The sequence below is a fragment of the Neomonachus schauinslandi genome, chromosome 10 (assembly GCF_002201575.2).
Source record: "Neomonachus schauinslandi chromosome 10, ASM220157v2, whole genome shotgun sequence".
Lineage (NCBI taxonomy): Eukaryota > Metazoa > Chordata > Mammalia > Carnivora > Phocidae > Neomonachus > Neomonachus schauinslandi.
In genome coordinates this window covers 79,933,085-79,943,807 of record NC_058412.1, presented here as the reverse complement: position 1 = coordinate 79,943,807, position 10,723 = coordinate 79,933,085, and the positions used below count along the sequence as shown (strand labels likewise).

Below are 10,723 nucleotides of genomic sequence, written 5' to 3'. Positions count from 1 at the left end.
ACTCATTTCGTCATTCAGGTCTCAACTCAAATGCACACGTCCTGAGAGAGGCTTTCCCACTCCCCACTCCAATCCCAGTCATTCCCTATCCCAGTGATTCTCCAAGTGTAGTCCCACACCAGCAATAGTAGCCTCACCTGGGAGCTTGTTAGGAATGCAAATTCCCTGGGCCCCACTCCAGACCTGCTGGATGAGGAACTGTGAGTGTGGCCCAGCAATTTGTGATTCAACAAGCTCCCCCAGGTGAGCTCATACACACTCAAGTTTGAAGACCACTGCTCCATTCTTTGAAGTATTTTCTCCACAGCCCCCATCTCAGAAATTACCTGTTTTATTTGTTCATTTCTTGCCTGTCTACCCTTACTAGAATCAAAGAATTATAATGAGGGTAGAAACCTCTTTTACTTCATCATTGCCATCTACCCTGAACAGTGCATGGCATATAGTGAGGGCTCAATAAATATAGGTTGGCTAACTGAATGAATGATTAGATGGAAAGACAATATGAGTGGATACTCTGGAGTTGGGCAGTCTGGGTTGAACCCCTATTCTGCTACTTTCCAACTCTGTGACCAAGTCACTTGTACTTCCTAAGACTATTTCCCCCTCTTTTAAATGGGGGTAAAAATAGTACCTATCTCAAGGTTGCCGGGAGATAAAATGAGATAATCTATGTTAAGTGTTTCATAGGTGCATAATAAATGTCCATTTATTATTATTATTATTATTATTATTATTATTGGCTAGTCTCCACCTTCCTTAAGGTAACCAGAACAAAGGAGACTCTCAGGGGATGAGAGTTTCAAGGAGAAATTTGAAAGTGGAGAGGTAGAAGTTGGACAAAAGGGTCAGAGGAAGTTATTTATAAGCACTGAGAAAGGGCAGACCATGTTCTTGTTAATTCTAGGACCACTGGATACAAAGAAGCAGAATATTTGGTAAATGAAGGCTGGTGAACATGGAGAGAGAACCAACTCTCAGAAGCCCATAGCTCTGAGGATCGGGAATGGGATTCTGAGCATGAAATGGAGACCCTGGAAAGTTCTGGTGGGTGCACTGCTCCAGAGCCACTTGCTATCTCCCACATGAATGTCTCTTCTGAATAAACACAAGGTTCACTTGTGTCTTCTTCAGATTACTTGCTATTTAGAGCAGCAAAGAGACTTGTCTCTTGCCCCCTTAATACTCTTCCTCACTCAAGAAGTGAGGTTTCGGCTCAGGGCTGACTTTATTTAAAGATGCCTTTAAAACTGTTGTTCTCCATGGCAACTAGAGGAATAGATGAGTGAAGAGTTTCTCCCGAATCCCCAGGGTTCTCCACATTTTCAAATTTGTTTCAATTACTGAAGAAAGGTGGCATGGCACAAACAACAACTCATTTTTCTTTCTACATTCCAAGGCCTGATGCAATATTAGCAAGTACCGCGTTAATGTGTTCTAATTTATTAAAACTGCAGAACACAAAAATATGGACACCCAAAAGGAGAATTTAGGGAGCGACTACTTAGAGTATTGAAGATTTCTTTCTTTTTTTCTAAAAGGATCTGGGATAGTATGCCTTTAAGTAGTTAGATTTCCCTGGCTTGTGCATTTAAAATGCATTTTACAAAAACAACTTACTCAGAATTATTGGGAATATGTTGCCTCCAAAGCAAGGCCACCCAGCGGGAGGTTCAGTAGGAATGGCTATAATCCCAGGCTTGGTTGGTGGAAGGATTCTGCATGTCCCCATGGCAACAAAAGGAGGGGCTCCCTCTGCTCTCTCTTGAGTTCCTCTCCAATCCCAGCTCTCCCTGGGGTTGGGAGTTTTTGGTGATGAGGTCAGTCAAGACCAGTATCCCTGAATCCTGTGAGATTGGTTTTAGGAAGAGCTCTACTAACATATAGAATAAACTCTTCCTTTGCTCATTGAAGTTTTTCTAGATGCTGCCTAACTCCGTGGATTAATAGTATGGTTTAACATAAGGACACAGCCTGTTTCAGAGTTCAGGCAGCAGATTATCCCAGAGAAGTTCCATGGAGCTAGCTAGAAGGTCAGAGATGGACTGGATCCTGTGCTTTCTGCTCCAGCCAGCTGAATCTGTGACAGCCACTTTTACCTGCCCTCTATATTCCAGCTTCTAAGCTTCTGCTCACATCACACCCCTGTGCTAGGGGCTGAGTGGTACAGCAGTCAGAACAGCGCTCTTTCTGCCATGAAGCATTCTTGGCTTGTTGCTCGGGACCCATGACCTTTCAAGGACCCATGACAATATTTCAGATCTGGAAAAAAAATGTATTGGCTCCTAAACATGAGGATAAAACATTGAAATTGAAATAAATATTTAATTAAGAGTCTGCAAAATGTAACTTGATATCAATGAGTCAGCTGCTACTCAACTCAAGCCCTGTACAATTACATAAAAATGTAAGTTTGAATCAAGAGAAAACATTTATAAGTTATAACAAAACTCCAAATTGGAATTATAAAAATTATACAGCAAAAATTTATATGTTCTGAAAATATGTGTGAAAATATGTTATAATGTGTTTGCTATGAAGTGGGACAGAGTTGGACCCTGAAGTCCTAGACTTGGGCCAGGCACTATTACTTAGTAACTTTGCAATCGAAGGCTATCAGTAAAACTCATGGAACAATGTTTGCCCATTTGCAAAATGAGTTTAAATGAGATCAAGGTCATTAAGGTAATTTGTAGATTTAGTAGTGCCGATGAAATGTGTTATTTTTATTTGCAAAGAATCTAAGGCAAATACGTAGAAGTAAAGGAAAGATTTTCTCACATGATGACAACCCTACTACCTATATTTGATTCTCTTTTAGTGATAAACAGGCAGGTGGGCCTCTCTCACATACCTCAAGGAAGTTCCTATGGGTCTGGGGTCTTATGAAAAATAATGAAGAGTTTTTCTTTTGTAGACATCTGTTGAAAATAATATTTATATATTCCTTATGTTCCTCTCATTCATCTAGAAGAAAGGTGATAATAAGAGCAAAAAAGGCTAGACAGGACAGGAGGTACCATCTGGATAGTAGAGCCCAACCCTCCTAGTCCATTCAGTCTGGTTTGCAAAGACATTCCATCAGTAACCCAAACCTGGTGGCATATTCTTTCCAGGCCCTCCCAAAAAGAGGCCACATAGAAATCCACCCTATGCCCCCCTCAGGAAATATCCCTTATGTATGGTCAGTGCCAACCTTTCTTGGCAGGAGCCTGCACATGGCAGGATTGTTTGTACCACAACTATGAGAAGCTTGGGGAGGAGCTTGCTGTTGGCATGATGGGTATCACAGGGGCACCTTTTAGATCTCAGGCCAGGCCCTGATTGATGGCAGCAACTCAGATGGCCTGGTTGCAAAGAAAATGCAGTGAAATCTCTATATGCTGATACCGATTTATTTAAAACAGTGCCAGATTCAGAGCAGTTAATTGTGTACCATATTCATATTATCCAATAGAAAGTATAAAAAAATTCTAAATCTGATTAATCTTTTTTTTTTTTTCTCCAGGTCTCTTGTACTCAGAAGGATTCTGGTTTTCTGGATTTACTTAGGAAGAACTTAAGATCTTGGGGTAGGTATTTGTATTGGGAGTTTAATATCTTGCCTCTTGATCCCTGGTTGTTTTGCCTGCAGCCTGTGCTCTGGCAAGTTTGGTTTAAAGTCTGAAGACACCTTGTGCACTGGAGTCTCTAGGCCTGTGCACACACTCTTTCCCACCCTGGTCACCCTCTTGATCATCCTCAGTGGTACAGGTTTTGCTCATCCCTTACGGTCTAGCCAGGGGCTACTCCCTTCAGAAGACTTCCCCAGGCTGCCTCAGACTACACGGGCCTCTCTTTCTTCTAACTTTTATGACTCTCAGTATTGACTCCACTTATTTAGGATTTATATTTTTCTTTGGATCCAATTCAGCATTGCCTGTGATCTCATGTGTGACAGATTCTAGAGAAGACCTATTGACAAACAAATCAAAGTTCCTGCCCTTGAGGACATGTAGGGACATGCTAGGAGTTAGGAGAGGCCCATGAAAGATGAAGCCATAGAGGAGGAAGGTAGAGATTGACCCTGAGGAAGTGGCCATGGAAGGCTGGACAGTGATGGCAGCCTTCTCGCTGGGTTTGTGGGGAAGACAACAGGGAGAAAATCCAAAGCTACAGAGGCATGAAAGAGTTTGGACTTGTGTGGGGCCAGAGAAAGACGACTGTGGCCCAGTTGTATTTGTGGAGAGCACATGCTCTGGAGCCAGACCTGGAATCCTGGCCCCAGTACCTATAAGCTTTTGTGAACATGAACAAGTTACTTCACCTCTCTGGGCTTGTTACCTCACCTGGACAGTGTGGATAATAATGGTACCGACAACCTCTTAAAGTCATTGTGAGAATGAATAAAGTGCATAGACCTGTGCCTGCATATGGTCACAGGATCAGTGAAAATGAGCTGCCCTGGGGAAGAGCAGACACCCATGGGAATATGCCACTGGCAAGGGGCCAAACTGGGGTGGAGCTTGTATGCTTTGTGGGGGGGGAGTTGGGGCTTTATCCCTCCAGCAGTGGAATCTTGACCTATAACTTAAATGTTCATGAGGGTGTGTCTTATCTTAGTTAAAACTAAAGAAAACTGTCTAACTTCTTGTATTCTCTGTGGCACCTAGAATAGTTCCTGAGACTCAATAAAGACTTGAATGAATGAATGAATGAATGCTACGCTAAAAGATCCTTGTTTCTGTGTACATGGTATCAATATACACTACATTTTACTGCAGTGTTCACTGAAGCTCTCCTGTGTCTAATACCCTTTGCTTCTTCCAGACTCTCACATCTATGAACTTACTCTTCTCCCTCACTGTGATCTTTGGTCTTTTCGCCTTCTATTCTCCTAGGGTGTTTGACTAATTGAGTTTATGTCTGCCTGAATGTCTGCTTCAGGGACTGCAATTTCAAGGATGTGTGGTTTCCTCTCCCCACCCCCTCCCTGCCAGGCTTCCAGAGTCCTGACAAACCAGTCCCCATCCTGGGTCATTGCCATCCTCCTCCGCATCTCTTACTCCCGGGCTCCTACACACTGCAAGAGAAGTCACAACATTTAGGACTTACTAAAATGTGCTTTGTCTACTGGGTCCTCAGTGCTGCCAGGCAGTCATCTATTCTTTTAACCCTTTAAAAAATTTTTTAAGATTTATTTATTTATTTGAGAGAGAGAACACATGCAAGAGTGGGGGTGGGGAATGGAGGGGTAGAGGGAGGGAGAATCCTGAAGCAGACTCCCTGTTGAGCGTGGAGCCGGACACAGGGCTCCATCCCAAAACCCTGAGATCAGGACCCGAGCCAAAACCAAGAGTCGGATGCTCAACTGACTGAGCCACCCAGGTGCTCCTCTTTTAACCCTTTAAAACATGAAATATTACAGACATTTACAAAAAAATATACAGCTCAATGAATTCTCAGAGTTAACCTCCAAGTGATCGCCACCTGGGTCAAAAACTAGAATGTTTCAACACCACTGAAGTCCTCATCACGCCCCCTCCTGATCACTTGTACTTTGTCTTTTTCTAAAGTAAGCACTATCCTAAAGGTCATAGTAATAATTTCCTAGCCTTTCTTTATACTTTTACCATGTAAACATGTACTAATAAACACTATAATTTAGTTTTGCTCATTTTCTGAACTTCATATAGGTGGAATTGGCATATAGTGTTTGGCTTCTTTGACTTATTATTATGTTTATGAAATTCATGTCATTGCATGAAGCTATAGTGCATTCATTTTCAATGTTGTATATTATTTCATTATATAAATATACCATAATTTTATTATTTTTTATTAAGGTGTAATTGACTAATTGACATATAATATTGTATTAGTTTCAGATATTCAACATAATGATTTGATATTTGAATACATTGTGAAAGGATTACCACAAGTCTAGTTGACATACATCACCATACACAGCTACAAAAATTTTTTTTTCTTTTTTTTTCTTCTGATGAGGACTTTTAAGATTTGCTCTCTTGGCAACTTTCAAATATGTAGTACAGTATTATTATAGTTAGCATGCTGTACATTACATCCCCATGACTTATTTTATTTTTTATTTATTTTATTTTTATTTTTTTAAAGATTTATTTCTTTATTTTAGAGAGAGAGAGAGCGTGTGGGGGGGGGTGGCAGGAGGGACAGAGGGAGAGTGAGAGAGAGAGAGAGAATCCTAAGCAGACTCCCCGCTGAGCATAGAGCCTGATGCAGGGCTCGATCTCATGACCCTGAGATCATGACCTAAGCCAAAATCAAGAGTCAGATGCTTAACAGATGGAGCCACCCAGGTGCCCCAACTTATTTATTTTATAACTGAAAGTTTGTGGTTTATGATAACCCTTCACTCATTGTGCCCCACCCTCCCTACATAATTTCTTTATCCCTTCTGCAATTGTTGGATACTTGCGTTGTCCAGTTTGGAGTTACTTTGAGCAGTGCTACTGTAGACATTCCTGTGCATGTCTTTTGGTGCCCATGTGCAGGTATTTTTGTTAGAAATTCCACCTAGGAGTGAATTCTGAGTCATGGAATATGAGAGACAAGACTGACTAGCTCCCAATTTTGTTATTGGAATTTACACACATCCCCCATCCCCAGCAGTGACGAGGGTTCCAGTGTTCCATATCCACACTTATATTTGGTGTTGTCAATGTAATGGTATCTCATTGTAGTTTTAATTTTCATTTCTCTAATTATTAATGAAGTAGAGCTCCATTTCCTATGTTTTGGGACCATGGATATTCTCTTTTGTTAAGTGCTTATCCTTGTTTCTTTTCTCATTTGTCCATTGAGTTGTCTATCTTTTGTTTTGGGTTTGGAGGAGTCCTTTTGGGTACAAACCAGTTGAACAGCATCTTTTGATATACAGAAGTTCTTATTTTAATGTAGCCCTGTTCATTAATCTTTTCCTTTGGTTAGTGCTTTTTACAGCTGTCTAAGAAATGTGCCCCTAGGGGCGCCTGGGTGGCTCAGTCGTTAAGCATCTGTCTTAGGCTCAGGTCGTGATCCCAGAGTCCTGGGATCAAGCCCCACATTGGGCTCCCTGCTCCGCGGGAAGCCTGCTTCTCCCTCTCCCACTCCCCCTGCTTGTGTTCCCTCTCTCCCTGTGTCTCCCTCTGTCAAATAAATAAATAAATCTTTAAAAAAAAAAGAAATGTGCCTCTATCTTGAAGTCATGAAGCTATTTTCCCATGTTTTTATAGGTTTTTTATTATTATTAAATATTATTTTTATTATTGTTTGGCTTTCATATTTAAATCTGTAATTTATCTGAAATTGGTTTTTATATGGAGTCAGATGGGGACCAAGTTTCTTTTTTTTATCACATGGGTATCCAGTTTTCCCAGCACAATTTATTTAAAATACTATGGCTCACCCACTCTCTGCAGTGACAAACTTTTCATGTTTGTGTATGCATGACTCTGGTTTGGGACTCTATTCTGTTCTATTCATCTCTATGTTTATGCCAGTGTCATACTATTTTAATTATTTTACCTTTATAATAAATCTGGATATTTGATAGAGCAAGTCTTCCTTTCTTGTTTTTCTTCTTCAAAAGTGTCTTGGCTCTTTATCAATTTTTCATTTCCATATAAATGTTAAAAATAAGTTTGTCAGTTTACTATACAAACAACAACAAAAAACTTATAAGAGTTTCAGTTATAATTGTCTTGAATCTATACATCAGTTTTGGGGAAATTGTCATCTTCACAATATTGAGTCTATGATTTCATGAACTTATATATCTATCCATTTTTTAAGATGGCTTCAATTTTTCACAATAATGTCTTACACCCTTTGCACATCTTTTGTTACATTTATTGTTAAGTATTTAATATTTTTATTTTTTGTTAATGGTATTTTTAAAGTTTCTTTTTCTTATATTATTATATTTATAATTATATTACAAATACAATTATGTTAATAATTATACATATAATTATATCATTATACAAATGATATAAATATAGATTTTTGTATGTTGACTTTGCATCCAGTAATCTTGCTAATTACATATATTCTAATAATTGAATAGATCATTTTGGACTTTTAAATGTATATTATCATTATAATCTGTGAATAATGAAAATTTCCTTTCTTCCTTTCCAATCCATATGCCATTTTTTTTCTTGTCGTATTACAGTGTCTAGTACAGTGTGGCATAGAAATGGTGATAGTATGCATTCTTGTTCTTGATCTCAAAGGGAAAACTTACAGCATTAACCATTAAGTATGATGTTTACCACAGGTATTTTTAAGTACTTGTAGCAGTCTGCAACCAATCAGTCCCAATGAGAAACCAACCCAGTAATTTTAACAGAGAAAGCTCAATACAAAGAATTATGAAACCATGATAGGAGGGTAAGTATGAAGATGTGGAGATAATGTTAAAGGACACCAAGAGCTGAAGGAGAGTATCCGAGGACGTACAAATCTGGAAATGGAGCTCCCTTCCCAAGGCTACAGTACAGCCCTCATTGTAAATCATGTGGTTGCAACACTCTGGTTGGTGGAGAAGTTTTCTAGGTTGCTCAGGCTTGCACAGGGCAATAGTTGAGAGACAAACATAAACAACCCTTTAGGACTCAGGCCATTCAAGGCTGGTGTAAAAGAGTTAGGTTTCCACTGTTTATGAGACCAGGATCTTGGAAAGGCCATGGGAAGGCCATTACTGGACCTGGGCTGAGGCTGCAAGATTGCTGAGGACTACATGCTCTGAGCACACAACTGGAGTAGAGTACCCCCAAATGTGTCCACACACTTATACCACACACTTATACTTCTGTGCAACAGAAGCAAGAAAAAGCAAAACACTGTACTCTGGAGTCAGGGAGATAAACCATCTTTCTCTTGCAGTGTCACTCCAGCACCCTCTTTCGGGAAAGTTCCCCGTACTTGCTGTGAAGGAAAAGTGCTTCAAGAATTCAGTCCATCACAGAGCAGGTACTGAAGGGTGATTTTGGAGCTGAGAGGCAAAAAATTGATAATTGGCACAATACCCTTTTACAGATTTAGGAAGTTCTCTTCTATTTCTAGGTTTCTAAAAAAGTATTTTCATGAATGGGTTTTGAATTTTATCATGATTTTTCTACATCTATTGAAGCAATTGTATGGTTTTTCTTTACTGTGAATGTAATCAACTATGTTAAACCAATTTTTTATTAGACTAAAATATATATAACATAAAATTTGCCATTTTTTTGGTACATTTTTATATTTTTTAAGTGTACGAATTCAGTATCATTAATTACATATACACCATCACCACTATCTGGTTCCATTTGTTTTCATCGCTCCAAATAGAAATTTGAATTGATGGACTGAGTAAAGCAGATGGCCCTCCCCAGTGTAGGTGGGCATCATCCAATCTGTTGAGAGCCAAAGTAGAACAGAAGGCCAATTGAAAGTTGAATTTACTCTCCACTTGACTGATTAAGCTGGGATATCGGTCTCCTTCCTTAGCACTCCTGATTCTCAGGCTTTCAGACTTGGACTGTGGTCTATACCATTGGCTCTCCAGCTCTTAGGTATTTGAACTACACCACCAGCTTTCCTGGGTCTTTAGCTTTGCAGATAGTAGACCATAGGACTTCTCAGCCTCCATAATCATGTGAGCCAATACCTTATAATAAATCCCTTTATATTTGTGTATCTCTATATCCATCTATCTGTTTGTCATCTGTTATCTCCTATTGTTTCTCTAGAGAACCCTGAATATAAAACATCCATTCATTTGTTGAAGGACACTTGGGTTTTTTTCACTTTTTGGCTAATATCAATAATGCTGCTATAAACATTAATGAACAAGTACCTGAGTCCCTTTTTTCAATTCTTTGGGGTATATATAGGAGTGGAATTATGTGGTAGGTCATATGGTAATTCTACATTTAACTTTCTGAGGAATCACCAAATTGTCTTCTGGAGCTGCTGCACGATTTTATATTCCCACCAGTAGTGTACAAGGGTTATAATCCTCCCACATCTTTGTCAACACTTGTTATTTTCTGGTTTTGTTTGTTTGTTTTTTATTATAGCCATTCTGGTAGGTGTGAAGTGGTATCTCATTGTGGGTTTGATTTGCATTTCCCTAATGACTAATGATGTTGAACATCTTTCCATGTGTTCATTGGTCATTTGTGTATCTTTTTTGCCCATTTTATTATTTGTTTAAAGATTTTATTTATTTATTTGAGAGAGAGAGAGTGCAAGCAGGGGGAGAAGGGGGAGGAGCAGAGGGAGAGGGACAAGCAGACTCCATGCTGGGCACAGAGCCTGACTCAGGGCTCCATCTGACAACCTTGAAATCATGACCTGAGCCAAAATCAAGAGTTGGATGCTTAACTGACTGAGCCACCCAAGTGCCCCTTTTTTCCCATTTTAAAAATGGGTTGATTGGTTTTTGTTTTCGAGTTGTAGGAGTTATTTATATATTCTGGATATTAAGCCTTTTTCACATATATACTTTGCAAATATTACCATTCCATTGCTTATCTTTCATTATTAATAGTGTTCTTTGATGCGCAAAAGTTTTTAATTTTTATGATGTCCACTTCATCTGTTTTTTTTCTTTTGTTGCTGCTTTTGTTTTTTTTTTGTTTTTAAGTAGGCTCCACACCCAAGGTGGGGCTTGAACTCAAGATGCTGAGATCAAGAGTCACGTGCTCTACTGACTTAGCCAGCCAGGCACCCC

The 10,723-nt window shown here is 39.4% G+C and overlaps 1 long non-coding RNA gene across 1 annotated transcript; it reads left to right on the top strand.

Moving 5' to 3' along the window:
- The first annotated feature begins 1,034 nt into the window (after nt 1-1,034).
- Nucleotides 1,035-8,912, top strand: LOC110572049. Its single transcript, XR_002479826.1, has 3 exons — nt 1,035-1,047; nt 3,509-3,572; nt 8,890-8,912. It is a non-coding gene; the product is annotated as an uncharacterized LOC110572049 (long non-coding RNA).
- The last annotated feature ends 1,811 nt before the right edge of the window (nt 8,913-10,723 follow it).